The 19,076-nt window shown below is 43.5% G+C and overlaps 1 pseudogene; it reads right to left on the bottom strand.

Moving 5' to 3' along the window:
* Nucleotides 1-16,141: 16,141 nt before the first annotated feature.
* On the bottom strand, nucleotides 16,142-18,723 carry LOC145402904 (uncharacterized; annotated as a pseudogene).
* Between the last annotated feature and the right edge of the window lie 353 nt (nucleotides 18,724-19,076).

Here is a 19,076-nt window from a genome sequence, read left to right as displayed (position 1 = left end):
TCCTATAAAACATACACACAGATTCACTTCTTAGATCACATCATTCCTTATTGTGGACACACTTGGACAGAAAGACCCATGTTAACTCCGCATAGCCAGGCCCAAGTCTTCGGGTAAACACCTGGGTGAGTGAGCCACTTCTTCTTTCTTGAATATATGGCCATCGGCCATATGTGGCCATTAAGTCAAAACGTCCATTGTCAGTACAAAAGGTACTCAAATATACAAGACACACCCCAAGACACAAAAGCAAAAAGTCATATAGATATAGGCTATACATATATACATCATCATCATCATCATCATCATCATCTGGACCTCCTTTCCTATACCTAGGGCAGGGTGGGGAGTAGCAATGTCCCGACAGCCCAAATTTGCCCAATTCAATGGACCTCATTTCCATGTGCTCACCATTCAAGCCCCCGGTGTCCTGGCCCCATCTGATACGCCAAAAACATTCACCACCTTCTGCAGCTTCACATAAACGTATCCGATAGAGTCAGTCCGGATGCTGTCACGTTAAAAAAGGGTACCAAATCCCTGACCATGCAATTCTCCTCACAATATTCATCCAGCCATCTCGATCTCTTGTCAGTCCCATGGTCTCACCAGCTTCCAAACCTTTTCCTCATACACGTATCCACCATATCGCTCTACCTTCTCCTTGGCCTACCACGCCTCCTCCCTCTTTTAGATTCTCTCAGATGTACCTTTTTCACCACTATTTTCATCCATTCTTTCCACATGACCATACCATCTCAGTACACTCTCTTCTATTCTGGTGTCCACAAACTTCCTCACTCCACATATTTCGTGATACACATTATTTCGTATCCTATCCACTCTCTGTACTCCAGATACATTCCTCAGCAGTCCCATCTCCACTACTCTCACTCATGACTTTTCATTTTCATGCCACATCAGAGTCTCACATCCATATGTTAAAGTTGGCCTCGTGAAGCCGCAACACTCAAACCTCTGTTTCTTATCATTGCCTTCATTGCACCAGCTACTTTCCTCCCTTGTGTCGCTGTGCTTTCCACTTCTTTTGCACATTTTTCTCTCTTACATCTCACTATATCCAGATATTTGAACTCTCACGATTCCAGTCTCTCTCCATTCACTGTAACATCGCACTGGGAGTCACCGTCTCTCTCATTAACAATCACTTTACTCTTTTCTACATTTACTCTCAAGGCACGATGCTCACAGACATCAGCAAATCTCTGCACGAGTCTACCAAGTTCTTGTCCGGTATTTGCAAGTAGCACTGCATCATCAGCATACCACAAATTTGAGATTTTCCATCCATCACCATTCATTACCAACGCCATCCCCCTCTCCGTTAATCGTGCTTTTACTTCTCTCATCACCATATCCATACATATAGATAGATAGATAGATAGATAATATAGGCAGGGCACAAATCATGAGCAGGAGGCCAGAGAGGCAGTGGCAGATAGACTGGTGGCTGAAGGCTGGCTAAATGATGGAGGCACGTGAGTCAGAGTTGGAGTTGGAGCCAGGACCAGCGGAGAGAGGCGACTCCAAAGCCCCAAGGGTGTAGAAAAGGGTACGACACTCCTCTGAGACAGTAGCAGCCTGGAGGGACCCCTGGCGCAGCTCGGTGAAGGAGAGCAAGGCCTGCCGGAAGTCCCCCTTCGCAAACTCCAGCTCGTCAGACTCCACTGCCGCCGAGCCCTCATAGTGGCACAGCTGGTTCTCCAAAACATCCAGGCTGTGCTGGGGACGGGAGCAAAGTCGCCCCAGGAAAGTTGCTGGGCCGACCTACAGGACCTAGAACTCCCTGATGCCTGCCCCACTGATGGAGGAGGGGGCACAGCAGGAGGCACCATGGAATACACAGGGGCACCAGGAGCAGAAACCTCAGATGGCAACGAGGCTTCAACATCGCCAACCTACATGGGAACATCAGGTAGGGGCTGAGAGTCAGACTGGCACAAGATGGCATGCCCTGACAGCTAGATCCTCGTCTGGGGAGTGGAGGACTGCAGCTGCAGCACCCACAGGACCAAGGAGGTCAGGGTTGATAAGGGCCCAGGATGACGATGATGATGATGACGAGGAGGGGCCTCCTTCCCAGGCCTCCTCTACATCACGAGTGTGGAGGAAAAAGATTCGGGAATGGAGATGGCAGGAAGCCCCTTGGCCTGGAAGATGACAGGCTGGTGCTGGCCAATCTCCCCCTGAGAAGGCCTTGGCAACCTCCACACACATGGCGATGATGGTAGAGGCAGAGGTGGCAGGGGCAATAAGTGGGGACTGATGCCGACACCGACGACGGAGGAGGGCGGTGCGGCGTGGTGAGAGCCCTGCACTGCCTGGCCTGCAGGGCCAGTGCCAGAGGCAGCTGCAGGTTCCTTGGCATCCTCCCCTACGACAAACTCCACCTCCTCGCCAGCAGCAACAGAGGGTACAGAGAGGGCAAGGTTGGGGACCACGATGGATGAACAGTTGAGGAAAACATCCCCCTCCCCCCGTGTCCCGGCGAGTCACGAGGGCTAAACCCTCCGGACGTGGAACCACTAAATTTGCCTCACAACCTTTGCTGCCATGGTCCTCCCAGCAATGCATGGAATTAGAGTCTCCTCTCTAAGGTCAGAGGGTGGATTCATCTCTGTTAAGTGAGCCTCCTTGCCTCACGCTGAGTTATTATGTGACTGATCCCCTAGCCTGTCCACCGTTCTCACCAAAACACCGTCACTGTTCGCACACTCCTCCAAACAGTCAAAATAAACACTGAGCTACCACTCCAACAATACATACATTACTGTACACTGTGGAGCTCCAGCATGACGATCCCACATTTGTCCGATTCCATATTTTATTCATTCCATATAGTTCTTACGCCATTTACATTTCAATCACATGCAAACAGATCTCAACTTTTATTTGTCCCCACAAAGCAACGACCTCCCTTGCAGTCCCTTGCCTTATTATTTCTGCGTTATTTCATATCTACAGTACTTTTGTCCTACATATATTCATACTTCAGTGATATACTGTAATTGTGACGAAATATCGACGTATATTTTGTGCCTACTTAGCAACGACCCCGTTAACCATTTCATTCACCAGATTTATCATAGTCCTTCCCTTCATACCCCAGCATGTGTACAGTCGGCCACGGAAAAAGTAAACACCTACGTTTCGCGTGTGTGTGAAACATCTGGTAACACTGTCTGTAGCAGAAGTGCTGAAATAAATTAAATAAATCTGCAATTTGTTTTATTCATACATATATGTTATGAACAAATTTGTAAGGATTATTTAACCAGTGACTTGTATTATTATAAGTAACATAATTATTATATCTCATGGTATTAACTGCTGTCTGCCGAACGGGAATGAAGTTGTCGTACGGGTCCCTCCCCTCCCCTACCTTTGCCCTAGCCTAATCTTTACCAGTAAAAGCAGAGGAGGAAATAAAAGTTTAACGGAAAACAGAGATAAGAGATGTTTGGTATGCGTCTCATGGATGATATTCATGAAAATGCATTATGTTTGTGTTGCCTTATCAATTCCGGCAGACCAGGGATAGTTTATGTGTGTGTGTGTTGTTGGTATTGTATAAAGATACTGTTAAGGATTTTCTCTAAAGGGTTTTAGGCCTATTGTAAAAGCCTTACCCTCTTATTATCTTATGTTATTTTCATGGTAGTAACTATTCACTGCGCTCCCCCTCCTCCACCTCTCTCCCTCTCGTTTTATGGCCCCCCCCCTCCCATACCAGCCTCTCCTCCTTCCCTCCTCCACGTCTTGACTTCCACCAATATCTCTATTAAATGCTTTGAATCCTCAATCCGAGTCGAGGTGGGAGATACAGAACAGGACCATGGGCCAGACCACAGCTAACCCATGAGAAAGAAGCACCTTAGATCAATAATGGAACACATACAGGATAAAGCAGCCCTCAGAGGAAGAATTATTGGAATGAGGGAAAGTGGACTTTCTATTTCCGACATAGCAAGGGAAGTAGGAGTAACAAGGAAAACAGTCTACAAGTGGTGCAGACGATGGGAGGAGGAAGGTGATCTTCGGGACCTGGGGGTCCGAGAAAAACTACACCTGAAGATGACAGGAGAATGGTGAATGCAGTAACGGATAATCCATTCACAAATGCAGCTGCAATTCGGGACAGTCTTGGCCTAGATGTCTCCACTCAAACTATACGCCGTCGGCTTCACAGTGATGGAGTGCACCACAGAGTCCCTGCCACTAAAGGATTATTAAACGAACGACATCGGATCAACTGTCTTCGTTTTGCCCAGCAGTATGTCAACGAATATATATATATATATATATATATATATATATATATATATATATATATATATATATATATATACATATATATATATATATATATATATATATATATATATATATATATATATATATATATATATAAAATGATAGTATGTAATTTATGGTGCATAATATAAACTACGCTTTGCAGGACAACTGCCCAATTCACACAGCCAGGGTCGTTCGGAGATGGTTTGCTGAGCAACAAGATATTGATCTGCTGAACTGGCCAAGTAAGGCATGTGACCTAAACCCACTGGAAAACTGTTGGGGGACCAATGTCAACTCTTGGATCACAGGGCAAGAAAGAGCCTCACGGCAGCTCCTCCAGCATACCTTCTCCGAGTGGGAGCTGTTCCGGGCAAATCAGCAGATCGTCTACAATCACGTAGCCTCCGTCCCCAATAGACTACGTGACGTCATCGCTAACGACGGTGGATGGACCAGATATTGATATCGGTTGGGAGAGATGGTTATGAGGCTGCTGGATGGCTCTCATCTGAGTAAAATAATGATATCTATGGGGTAGGGCCTAAGGTTTTATTTGCTTTCTATTAACTATCCATTGTTTGGTTCTGGGAATTCATTCATTTAATAAATCATTTTGTTGCTCTAGGGTATACTTTACATATTATATATATATATGCCTAATAAAGCTATCTTGCAATTGTGTTCTGTGTCCTTTAAAACCCTGGGTGCTGACACATTGCCCTGTGTGTCTACGATAAGAATGGCACTAATATCAGGACTGGACGTCCTATAATACGTATGATCGTGATATATAAATAAAGGATACAACTTGTATTTGTCTTAGATTATGCGTTCTGAATGTTTCACCAGCGTGAGGTCCACAGTTATTAAACGAACAGGAACAAGTAACTAGCGAATAGGCCTTCCATTGATGTGTTGACGGATGAGGAGCACTAACTACTGTAATAAACACGCCTAACCACTTGAGATATGGATCCACTGGTTGTCAGCTGTAGTTGAACTCAGAGAAAGTAAGGAGTATGCACTGCTTTCGCCAGCAGTTGTTTTGTTCGCTAGGTGCGAACCCACCTGTAACAGCATACATTTCATTTACCGTGAGGCCATATCAATTACCTTTAATGTTGCAAAGCAGTAGTCCACTGTGACAGCATTTTCAGTTTTCCCTTTACCGACACTACGATAACAGTGGCATGAGTGACAAATATTATAGTATGTTGCTGATATCAAAGTATTTATAGATGCATGATCATAGTCACTGTTTCTCACTTCAGAGACGTTTGGAATAGTGAAGCGATTTTACGAAGGGAACTGTAGAGCGGTATTAGTAGTAGTATTGCATTACCTTGCTTTGTCAGATAGCGCCTTTATTGGGAGATAACTGAATCCCTTGATTACATCGGAGCTAAGCCTAAGCCGTAAAATTTGACGTTAACAGCAACTAATTATTTTTACAGTCCAAAAAAGACGTTGGTGACACCATGGAGACAATAAAACAGCAGAATAGTTTCAGTTATAATACAGACTATATATACCAATTTAGTGTGGGTAAACTGACTTCATAAGCATGACTAGGGAGGGTGGGAGTGAATGGTTGAAGGTGGGGATGGGGGGGTAACAGCAGGGTTGGTGGGTGAGCAGAGTTTCATCGTCCGTCTGGATGCACAGCACAGGTGTTACCAGGTTAGATACACACCCTACGGGTAAAATGTGTGTACTTATTCCTGTGGCCGACTGTACATTCCACGGGCCCGCCCATGGGAAACAAAAGCAAAAGGACAAAGTTTTATAATGTATTGCATCAGTGTCAATTGGCTGGAGTGGCTGTGAAGGTAGGGAGAAAAGCATGCAGGCAGTATGAGCAGGCAAGGAGACAATGGGTGGGCAGGCATGCAGACAAAATGAATAGATAGAATGAGCAGGCAGGTAGCAGGCAGAAAGAATGGACAGGTAGGTGGGCAGGCAGGTATGCAGGCAGGATGGGCAGACAGGTAACAGGAAGGTAAGCAGAATGAGCAGGCAGGTTGACAGAGAAAATGGGCATGCAAGTAGGCAGGCAGGTAGGCAGGCAAACAGGTGGGTAGGAAGCATGAGCAGGAAGGCAGGTAGAGAAGTAATCGGGCATACAGGCAGTAGAGCAGAATGAGGCAGGCAAAGTTAGAGTAAGTTCGGATATGCAGAGTATTGGTCAGGCCTCCCGTATTCAGTGTCAGATAACGAATGATTTTATTCATCACAGTGCATTATACGGTAGGAGTCTTAGGTCTGCATTCTATTTTGTTAAGGAGGTTCCCTAATACCTCTGCCTTAGTGATTTATGTTTGATATGGGTAGTTAAAACCAATTTGTATTTTTTATGATGATCATGGTGGTATTTGAATAATTTAAATGACACAGAGGAGAATAGTAAGGAGCAATAAGCAAAAGAAAACTTAGCCTCTGTGGAGTAAAACAGAAACGTAGGCAAAATCAGAGAATGGTTGGCATCACTCGGACGTGGACGGAAAGCGTACCATATATATCTAGACATGCTACTAATCCCTATTATTTTCTATTTTTTTAAATTTTTAAAGATAATCCTGGTTGAAAGACTTTTTGTACTGGATTAAACATTCTCGTATGTCTAAGAATCATTGACATATCTTGATAACTTTCAAAACTATGTAGCTTGTTTACATTGTGTGGCAGCACCAGAATCCATAATGGCTGCCGGGTGGAAGTGGTGTTGCCATACGGAGTGGGTTATTCTATATCATCTGAGTCAGTCGGCGTTTTTTTTTTTTTTCCATTCCTACTACATCCTGGCGATTGTATTTATCCTAGTGAGGATTTCTTATAAAGAATAGGCAGTGAGTCGTCTTCTAATACCTGTATTCTCGTCAATTAAGGTTTCTTAGCAAGTCTTTCTTTACATTTTATTTTTGGATATGCCTACTTAATACCATTTCTGCACGTAATCTATGCAGAGCCTTTTTTTTTTTTTATGCGAGGAAGAAGGAAACAAAAGCTACGAGCATACAAAAGAGTTCCTTCTAAAAAAAAAAAAAAAAATACAAAAGAGAGCCAAATTCAAGATCTGTTCATTTCCAGATGCCAGGACATACTGCGTTTGAAAGACTGAAGATCATAGGAAGTAGGAAATACAGAAAAAGGGAGACAGTTCCAAAGTTGACCTGTTACATAAATGAAGGATTGGGAGTAACGATTAACCCTTGCATTAGAGAGTTGGACAGAAAAGGGATGAGAGTTTATTGCTAGATGTTGTAGAGGAGGGATGCAAGCAGACAGTTAAGAGGAGCAATGACCATTGAAGTAGCGATAGAAGAGATAAAGAGGCAACAGTGTGGCAAAGAGACAGAGGCTGAAGGGAGCCAGTAAGAGGAGCAGATTAATGAGACGAAAAGCCTTTGATTCCACCCTACTAAGAAGAGCTGTATGTGGGGAGCCTCTCCACACATGAGAGTTGTACTCCATACAGGGGCAAATAAATCCCATGTATAAAGTCAACAACTGTGCAGGGGTAAAGAAGGTACAGAGTTGGCTTAGCACACCTAATTTCTTGGAAGCAGATTTTACCAGATGTGTAATATGATCTTTCCAAGATAAATCCCGAGTGAATGAAACTCCAAACATGTTCAAGGATGATGCTGGATATTATTAAATTTTAGTGGGTACTCCTGTGGAAGATTCTGTCGGGTTGATGGGGGTAAAAACTGAGTCTTTGATGCATTAAAAACAACCAGATTATTTTTACCCAAGTCAGAGATACAAGCAAAGTCAGACAGGAGTGCCATAGCCTCATCCCTTGTTTGTTGAAGTAACTGCTGGGATGGATGTTGCGGGAACCTAATGGATAAGTGAAGGATGGAATCATCAGCATACGAGTGGATAGGGTTAGATGTACAGCTTAGAAGAACATTGATGAATAACAGGAAGAGAGTTGGTGATAGGACAGAGTCCTGAGGAACACCACTGTTAATAGGTCTAGGAGAAGAACGATGGCCGTTTACAACAGCGGCTATAGAATGACCAGAAAGGAAGCTGTAGATTAAGGCACAGATAGAAGGACAGAAACCATAAGAAGGCAGTTTGCCAGACTTGATCGAAAGCCTTTGAGATGTCAAGTGCAATGGCAAAGCTTTCGCCAAAGTCCTGAAAGGAGGATGACCGGGAGTCTGAACGGTAGGTGAGAAGATCGCCAGTGGAGCGTCCTTGACGGAACCCATACTGACGATCAGAAAGAAGGTTGTGATAGGAAAGATGCTTTAAATTTTTTCTGTTAAGAATAGACTGAAAAACTTTTGAGACACAGGATGTTAAAGCAATTGGACAATAGTTAGAGGGTTGGGAATGGTCACCCTTCTTTGGGAATGGCTGAATGAAAGCAAACTTCCAGCAAGCAGGAAAGGTAAAAACCTAGGCAGGATGTAAGCACAGAGTGTGAAATGGAGGGAGAGTAAGAAATTGTTCTGGAAGGAGGTAAAGAAAGTAAGGCAATATGAAAGGGGTAATAGTAGGGGAGTGAAAGATAGGAACAATAGATTGTTGGTGGAGAAGAGAGAGAAATTGAGGAGATGGAAGGAGCACTTTGAGGATTTGTTGAATGTAGAGAGTGACAGCAGTGCGACTGTAAGTGGTTGGGGAATGGCTGGGAGATGAAGAGATGAGAGGAGCGAGGAAGAGATCAGTAGAGTGGAAGTAGTGGAAGCAATGAAAAATATCAAGATGGGAAAGGCCCCAGGAATTGATGGAGTGTGTGGTGAAATGCTGCGGTATGGGGGTGAGACTGTAGTGGAGTGGATATAGAGGTTATGTAGATTGGCTTGGGAAGAGGAAAGGGTTCCGGAGGACTGGAAATCAGGTATATTGTTCCATTACACAAATGAAAAGGGGAGAGAGAAGTATGTGGTAACCATAGGGGTATTTGCCTTCTTAGCGTGACTGGAAAAATATATGGTAGAATACTCATTGATAGGTTTAAACATATAACAATGGAGCTAGTTGGAGAAGAACAAGGGGGATTTAGGAAGGGAAAAGGGTGTGTAGATCAGTTATTTGTTCTAAGATGTTTAGTGGAGAAGTATCTAGAGAAGGGAAAGAAAGTGTATGCTGCCTTCATGGACTTGGAGAAAGCTTATGACAGAATAGATAGACAAGGTATGTGGAAGGTAATACAAATATACAGAGTGGAAGGGAAATTGTTGAGTTCTGTGAAGAGTATGCACGAAGGAGCTAGGGCTACGGTGCGAGTGGATGGTGAGCTGAGTGAGTTCTTTGATCTCAAAGTGGGACTGAAACAGGGTTGTTTGGTGTCTCTATGGCTGTTTAATATGTACATGGATGGGGTTGTAAAGGAGGTGCAAGGTAGGGCAGTGGATGTGGGGGTGGCTCTAATGAGTGAGGTGAGATTTGGAAGCTTCCGGTGTTGTTGTTTGCTGATGATACAGTATTGTCGAATGAAGATGAATGGGAGTTGCAAGGTTTGGTGAATGATTTTGGGACAGTGTGTAGGAAGTGCTTTTTGAAAGTTAATGTAAACAAGAGTAAAGTTATGGTGTTTGAGAGGAATGAAGTCACAGAATGCACAGTGAGGTAGGATGGTGAGGATATGCAGAATGTGAGTGCATTCAAGTACTTGGGTAGTGTGATGAGTAAGGATGGGACTTTGGGGGATGAAGTGCTTGAAAGGGTACAGCAGGGAAGGAAGGTTGTTGGTTCACTGAAAGCAGTGATGAGAAATAGGGAGGTGAGAATGGAAGTTTAGAAGTCACTGCATGATGGTATTGTGATCACTACTCTGATGTGACGTAAAGAAGCGAGGCATGGACCTTGCAAGAGGTTAATAAGTCAAGAGTGAGAGCAGTGGAAATGAGTTACTTGAGAGGAGCATGTGGAGTGACGTGGAGGGACAGGCTGACGAATGAGGAAGTGAAAGAACATTGTGGGGTGGGTGTGGATGTGGTTGAGAAGATTAGAAAAAATACACTGAGGTGGTTTGGGCATTTGGAGAGAATGGAGAATGAAAGACTGACTAAGAGGGTGTATGTAGGTGAGGTGGAGGGAGCAAGAGGGAGGAGAAGACCGAGGATGAGGTGGAGGGATGGTGTTGAGAGGTACATGAGGGAGGGGGGAGTAAGTTGGGGGGCGTGTAGTCAAATGGTGGGTGACAGAGTGACTTGGAGGCGTTTTGCCTGCAGCCACCCTTTGCGGGATTAGGGGGTCGGGCTCTAGATAGATAGATAGATAGAAGAACAGACTTAGCACGATTCTGGGCAGAAACATAAAAAAAATGTGATTCAGGGGTGGGTTAGCACTGGTACCTTTTATTGGCCCTCTCCTTGTTGCAGACAGCATTAGAACAAGTGTGATTAAACCAAGGCTTTCTTGCATTAGTCAAAGGATATTAGAAAGGAATGTATGCTTCCATGCCTGACAGAATAACCTCTGTAAAGCGCAAGGCACACTTAGATGGCTCCCGGCCATGGAAGAAATAATCATTCCAGGGAAAATCAAAGAAATACTGCTTGAGGGCCTCCCAATCTGCAGCTCCAAAGTGCCACAGTCGCTGTTTCTTTGGAGGGTCCACAGGCTGTACCGGAGTGATAGGAGAGGTTAAGGTAATAAGGTTGTGGTCGGAGGAGCTCAACCGAGAGAAAAGATTAACAGTGTAAGCAGAAGGATTAGTTGTAAGGAAGAGATCATGTATGTTGGAACTCCCTCCAAGGCGGTCAAGGATACGGGTAGGTTGCTGTGCAAACTGCTCTAGGTCATTAAGGATAGAAAAGATGTAGGCTTGTTCACCAAGTGGATCAGTGAAAGGAGAGGAGAGCCAAAGGTGGTGGTGAACATTGAAATCTCCTTGAATGGAGATTTCAGAGAAAGGAGCAATGGATAGAATGTGTTCCATCATATAAGTAAGATAGTCAAAGAATTTTTCATAGTAGAATTAGGGGATAAGTAAACAGCACAGATATATTTAGCCCCTATACAGCAGGGATGTTTTTGCGCTCCTTGCGCGTCCCACAGGGATATTCGCGCTCCAACTGACTTCTTAAAAATATTTACCAAAAATCAGTTATTAGACCTAGAATATTATAATTATATATGAATATGGCACATACCTTCAGCTTTCTCATGGGATGTTGTTGACCATTCGTCGACAACCGTAGGCCTTGTGGAGACTTCTGAAGTTGGGTAACTAAGTCTCCACTTTACACTTCCCGACATCCCGTAATATGATTACCACAACCTGATATTATCACTAGAAACACTATTCTATGATTTTCAAATAGTTTGGAATCCATACTAAAATAAAAAACACTGTGAAAGCAATGTAAATTACGAGCGCGTATGAGCTTCCAACCCGTCCTCATTCCCCGCTGGTATTCTGTCATTTATTATTCATAAAAACACTCACACTTTATATTCCTATTATTTTATAACACTTACTGTATATATATCTGCAGTATTTATCCGTAAGTCTCCTTCAGTAATTGTAGTTTATTGTCACTGTAGGCAGGGCTGTTTCTTGCTATAGGCGAAGTGTGCGGTTGCCTAGGGCCCCCGATGCCACTAGGGGGCCCCCAAGCTGCCAATATTAGCTTTTTAAGAAATTATAATATGTGTAAAGTGACTCGAGGTTGTGGTGCTTGGCTATTTCTTGGCTCTCTTGACTTTTGTTCGCGCCTTTTCGTCTGGCATCCCATAGTTTCATAAGATAGGGGCCCCCAAACAGCATTCTGCCTAGGGCCCCCAAAAGGCTAGAAACAGCCCTGACTTTAGGCATTCACTTTCTCTCTCAGTAAAATACGTAGATAGCCAAGGTTTCACTTTCAGTCATAACTTCAGGTATTTGTACTCATATTCTTATATTACTAATTATTTACATTTCTGTTTACATTTCCTATTGTATTTTCAATATTTACAATTCTATTTTACTTATACTACGTTATGCACTGTCACTTACACTAACTTATAAAACTATATTACACTGTTCAATCATATTTACATCCATTGCTTTCACTTGCTATTTACACATTTTTTACACATTATTTACGCGTTATTTACACATTATTTAAATTTTCCACTTGCACTTTTAGAACTGCTTCACGCTGTGGTAATCAAAGAAGCAGATTACGCAGAGGGGAACCTGACACTCAGCGCACTGCCAAGAGGTGCGTTTGTGATCAGGTGTGTGTCTGGTGGTATGTGCACACACCTGGCACCTGTGAATTGCAGCCTTCCTCTTCGTTGTGGCAGGCATTTGCACCAGTCTGTGCCAATCCATGTATGCCCTCTGCTCAAGTCTGTCAGCAAGTCTAACAGAATGGCGCCTTGGAGCTGCTGCTGTCACCCTACCATATCTCTCAAGCAGCTGCTGAATACAAGTCCTGGCAAACGACCTCAGGGAGAAGGACTTGGGTGGCTTTACCTTCATCTTGTACAGGATGAAGGTGTTCAGCATCGTCGTGTCAATGAGATGCAAAAAAACTTTCCTGTACCTCCTAGTATTCTTCCTGAGGCAGTCGATCTCTCCAATCATCGTGTCGGACTTGTCCACCAGCCGCATGTTGATATTATAGTCTGTGACAGCATCAGGTTTCCTCACAGGTTCACCTGTCGTACGGTCGACCTTCCCACTGTCTTTCAGTTCCCCCTTGTGTACGGTGGTGAGCATGTGCACGACCCTCTTGTCATGCCACCATATTGCCAGCATCTTCTCAGACTTGAGTAGGTGCTCGTCTCCTCGCTGCAAGTTTCCTGCCTCGGGGAATTTCGGGAAGTTGGCATGATTGCTCTTCACAGTGCCGCAGGAGCCGATGTCGTGCTCTGAAAGGTATTTAGCAAGTTTCGGTGCTGTATAGTAGTTGTCAGTATTAAGTACATGATTCCCACCAAAATACCTTTCAAGCAGCACTTTCACTACACAGCCTGAGAAGCCAAGGGGGTGTGTTTTATCCAGATCGATGCTGGCTGAATAGATGACAAAGTCAAGGATGCACCCTGTCTTACAGTCGCACAGTACAAAGAACTTGATTCCAAAGCGATGACGTTTGCTTGGAATGTACTGTACAAATCTAAGACGTCCTCTGAACAAAACCAAGGATTCGTCTATGACAACCTTCTGAAATGGGTGGAAGAATGACATAAATTTATCCTTCATTCTGCTCAGAATCTCCCGGATATTCCGGAGTGGGTCAGTCTGGGAAGGTACATTGTTGTTGGTGAAGTTCAGGTTTCCCATGATGTTCCAGAAGCGATCTCTGGCCATGTACTTATTGAAGGTGGGTGAGGGTAGTAAGGGGTTCATGGACTAGTAATCTTCCAACTCATGCTTCTTTGAATGTGGCATGAGAAGCTTGAGGGCGAAGAACACATACAGCTCCTGCACTCCAAGCACGGACCACTGTTGCATTTTCGCTGCACCTGCACCACTTGCAGCACGTTGTGACTCGTACCTGTTTGTCTCATCACATATGTGCTGCATGACTTCATCATCAAGGAAGGCCAAAATGAAGTCCACACACACTCAGCATCCTCATCAAGAGTGAAGGTAGGCTGTATCCCTGAAGAACTCTCGTCAAAATGGAGTTGTTCAGGGATGAAATCGGAACCTTCCATCCACACGAAGGCATCCAGGGTTCCCTGTCATGGCGGTGTAGGGTGGGTGAGGGTGGAGGGTGGCTGTGAGGCAGACTGGGCTGTTTCAAGGTCACTCTGACTGACCCTAGGTTGCCGAGTAACACTAGCACCCCTTACTCTAGTTGATACTCCAGTTTTACAAGTCAGGGATTTACCTCTTCCCCTATGGCCTGCCTTCACTATAGGTGCTGGTGGAGACTCCGATGACGAAGACTCAGGAGAAAATTCCGCTGAAGAGGAAGAAGAAATTATTGAAGTGGGGCTGGGAGAGCGGGGAGGTGATTCACCTCAGGACTCATGGTGGGCTGGGTCACGTGGAGCCATTGTTCCGGGGCTAACCCACCTCCTCTTCACGCCCTTCCCAAATTCCTTCCCTTGCTGCACTAAGGGCTCCTTTCCCTTGGAGCTGGGGATAACTTCAGACACTGAAGCACTCGTACTTGAAGTTTATGTCACGATTTCCTCCCCAGGCTCATCACATGATTCACCCGAAGGATCAAAGTCACTATCCATCATTATCATAGATAATTCTGCCAGTGCACGTTCCACTGCTGAGTCACTTAGTCCTTTACTGCTTCCCACACGAGTTTTTCTAGGGGTAGAGGTCATAGAGCCCTTTGCAATGGGCGCAGAAGCGGTGGTAATGGTGGGGCGCGAGTGCAATGTGGTTTCACCTCAGAGGACAACAAGGAACTGAATGATGTGGCGTATATGGGCAGCCAAGGGTTGACAATGTCAATAGGGTGACAGCTGCTAATTTATATGCTATGAAATGATTGGTAGGAAATCTCGACAATACATAAAAAATTACGTAGTTTCAGGTGAATGTAAATATCACTTAGGGTGCGTACACACGGTCAGACAGTGCCCGACGGGCAAACAGTGTTACCAGACACCGATGGGTAGAGGGAATGAGTGCTGATGACGTCAGAAGCGAGAACATCACGGGCAGTGGGTCTGGCAACAAACAGTGCTACCAGATGTAGCTGTCGCCCTCAAGCTCTACACGTTAACTGGGCAAAGACTGGCGGGCCAAGTTGTAAACTGAGATCACACACAGGTTCGTGGTTCAGTTGCACTCTGGCCCTGAGAGTGAGGTTGTTCTTGGCAGAGTTCCGTGTGGTTAATGACAGTATTATTAGTATGGTGGGCAGAAAGAATAGATACAAAAGAAAGAAAATTGCACTATGCAGCATTATAATTGCTACACTGTACGAGAACAAGGACGTGCGAAAAAGGGAATGGTGCAAGGAGTGGTTACAGAAAAGAAGTGCAATGGGAAGCCATGTAACGATACTAAATGAACTACAAGAAGGGTACGAATCAGACTTCACAAACTACATGCGAATGGACCCAAACTCATTTTACGATCTTGTAGAGAAATTAAAACCATTTATAGCCAAGCAGGACACACTGATGAGGGACAGTATTTCTCCAGAAGCGCGTGTAGAGGCGACACTCCTTTTTCTCTCAAGCGGAAGCTCCTACACATCACTCCAATATAGAACAAGAATATCAAAACAGAGTTTGTCTGCCATTATACCCGAGACATGCCAAGCCATCTATGATATACTCAAGGATCAATACTTGCAGGTAAACTTGTTTTGTCTGAAAGATAATACTGTATGGTGATTTATATAGTGGTGGTATCAGTTCTCTTTATCGAATCATGTGGTGAGGCTTCGGACATATTTTCAATTTGATCACTCACTATATATATATATATATATATATATATATATATAGAGAGAGAGAGAGAGAGAGAGAGAGAGAGAGAGAGAGAGAGAGAGAGAGATGTCGCCAGACACAGACGTATAGATACAGATACCGTATGTCAGTCCCAATACGGCAACTCGGGCTCTGCCAGTAGACCAGTAGGCAGGATGTCTCGCTCATTTCGACACCCATCTACCCCTTATGAAAGCTATATTGTTTACCTACTGTGCAATATCATGCCACTGTGTTAAATAAATTATAACATCTTTATTATGTGGAATGGAGAACATAACTGATGTATTGTGCCAACTTTATTTCAATTATGTCAAACAGTAATGTACATGGACTATCTTAATAACTAACATACACATATGGAACAAAGTGCCCAAACCAATTTCCTTATCCCTTTATACAAAATCCACTAGGGTATGCATAATATCCTAAATAGCTTATCCATAGTTAATCATTATTCAACAATCTTAGTTGCTGAGGAAAGCCTGCCTAATTTCCCTAGACAGAGAAGGTCAGATATCAACTTCTGCGCGTGGATTCTATTTTCATCATTCATTTGCCGGAGATCGTTGGCAACAACATTACCAAAATCACTTGCATTATCATCCTCAGCTCCAGATAATGTCCTTAGTTGGTGGAGGGCCTCTTGAAGGACGTCATGTCTCGCGGTACTCACACAAGGCCTTTTGGGTGCTCTTCTCTTTTGGTGGTCAAAGGTGGGTCCAGCCTCTGGAGATCGTACACTGGCACGAGAACTACCTGCCACGGGAGCATCAGACGGAGTTGTTATAGGGGCTGATGGAGTATCGTCAGGTCGTCGTAATAAAGGATCATCGAAAATCTGTAAACCAGCAATTGAATATGGTTCTGTTAATGCTGGGACAAAATCATGTAAATAATGGACACAGATGAAGAATAAAAATATTGGTGCAAATGTACGGGTAGTTGGAGGTCGCCGCCATCCCACCTTTTTCGTATTACAGGATGTTTAAGATAAAACGTTACCAATCACTAAATAAGGAGTAGGACAGAGAGAGAGAGAGAGAGAGAGAGAGAGAGAGAGAGAGAGAGAGAGAGCCAAAGGGCGTGGGAGTGATGGACTTTTGAATTATATAGGTTATAATGGGAACAAATAGCTGTTACCTCTACGAAGGTTAGTGCATGTCTACTAACAGCGGTCTTATTTATTTACAGACGCCCAAAACCCCAGAGGAGTGGAGGGGTATAGCAGAAGGGTTTTCAAAGAAATGGAACTTTCCAAACTGTATTGGAGCCATAGACGGGAAACACATTCTGATCAGCACTCCACCTGCTAGTGGTTCCTACTACTTCAACTATAAAGGATCCCACAGCATCATATTATTGGCCGTTTCCGATGCCAATGCAAAGTTCATATATGTGGACGTAGGGACCAAAGGAAGAGTAGCAGACGGTGAGGTGTGGGACAATACTTCGCTCTGTCAGCAAGTTCAGAATGGAACCGCGGGTTTGCCAAATGATGAGGTGCTTCCCGGTAGTTCTAGGAGATTGCCATATGTGTTTGTAGCAGATGATGCATTTCCATTAAAGCGTCATAACATGAAACCTTTCCCCTATCGAAACCAAGACCTAGGACAACGCATATTCTCCTACCGACTGTCAAAGGCTCGACGAACTGTTGAAAACGCGTTTGGAATACTTGCAAACAGGTTTCAGGTATTTAAGAAACCTATACATCTGGAACCAAAAAAGGTAGAACAGATTGTTTTAGCCTGCACAGCACTCCATAGTTACCTTCAGACAGACCCTATTACTCATCATCTGTGTTCTCAGGGTGTTTTAAATGAAAACAGTACCCCAGGCGCTTGCACAGTTCATCCCCAGCTACTACGTCTAGAGAGTGGACAGCAGAATTCCACGATCGACGGCATAACCGTGCGGGACCAGTACATGCAGTATTTTAATGTAGAGGGTGCTGTATCCTGGCAGCACAGACTGAGGCTATAACTGACTTGGGACATACAATAAAATAGGGAAAGCCCGGTAATGTTGTTATTAACGTATGTATGAGTATAACATGGCATGAATTAACTGGTTAACAGTATATATACTGTAAGTATGTATTTTAATACATAGTTATTGGATACAAATAAATATTATTTTTCTTGGGAACAACTTTTTATGGTACAATACCTTCATATCCAAAATTACTTAGACTGGATCAGAATTAATGACGGGGACTGTACATGCGTTGTAATCCCTGTAGGCCGTAGCTTCGTAACCGGTGTGTCACGCTACACTTATCTCGATTTTTATCGAGATAAGGCCATATCCCTGGTTTCACAGAAGGTAATATACTCCATTACTACATAAAATTCTATGTGAGGTGTTTGAATAGCACACACACACACAGTGATCATCTCTTGAAGGAAGCTACTACTAACTACTACTACTAATTAATAATAATAATAATACTAATAATAAAAATAATTCTGTCAGAACCCTCCATGTTGAGAGAGAGAGAGAGAGAGAGAGAGAGAGAGAGAGAGAGAGAGAGAGAGAGAGAGAGAGAGAGAGAGAGAAAGAAAGAAAGAGAGAGAGAGAGACAGAGATTGCATACGTACCTCAGAATCAGAATGTTCCTCGACGATATCGTCCGGAACGTGGGAATCCATATTTGACACTGACTGGCGTATTTTGTCACCATTGGTGAGGAAACTGAGTTCATGGAAACACCATAAATGTTGGGATATAAATATCCTCAGTGCCAACCCCAGACTTTTTAGATTTCTCCAATTTCCGGAGCTCTCGCCTATACTGATTACGAAGAGCTTCTATTTTTTTCTTTACTTCTGTTGTGTTTACAGAAAATCCACTCTTTTTCACCCCATCGGTTATTACGTTAATTGCCGCCACACGTTTATTTCTGTCTCTATACACTTCAGCTTTCACATTCCACAAGCAAGGATTCTGTCGGTACAGGTCTATTAATAACAGGGTTTCTTTCCTACCCCAATTACAGCTTCTTGTCTCTTTGATGGCTGTAGGGCTGCTCATGTTGATGTAGAGGGTGAGACCTTAAGAACTGACCGCCAGCAGTCGTGTTTTTTTTTTTGTTTTTTTTTCCGGCCTATCAACCATTGGGGCCGAAGCCCCTGGTTATTAATTCCATATATATATATATATATATATATACAAACATATATATATATATATATATATATATATATATATATATACATACATATATACACACACACACACACACACTTCCATGCATACATACAGACACACTTTCATGCAAACGTACATATAAATATAATAATTTTAATCTTATTTTTTTTATTTTTTTTTTTTTTAATTTTTTTTTGGTTTTGTATTTTTTATACCTTATATTATAAAGAAAAACT

Source organism: Coenobita brevimanus, chromosome 59 (genome assembly GCF_032717465.1).
Source record: "Coenobita brevimanus isolate Jiangsu-jjx chromosome 59, ASM3271746v2, whole genome shotgun sequence".
Lineage (NCBI taxonomy): Eukaryota > Metazoa > Arthropoda > Malacostraca > Decapoda > Coenobitidae > Coenobita > Coenobita brevimanus.
Note: the sequence above shows the minus strand (reverse complement) of the source record. Positions and strands in the feature narration are given on the sequence as shown.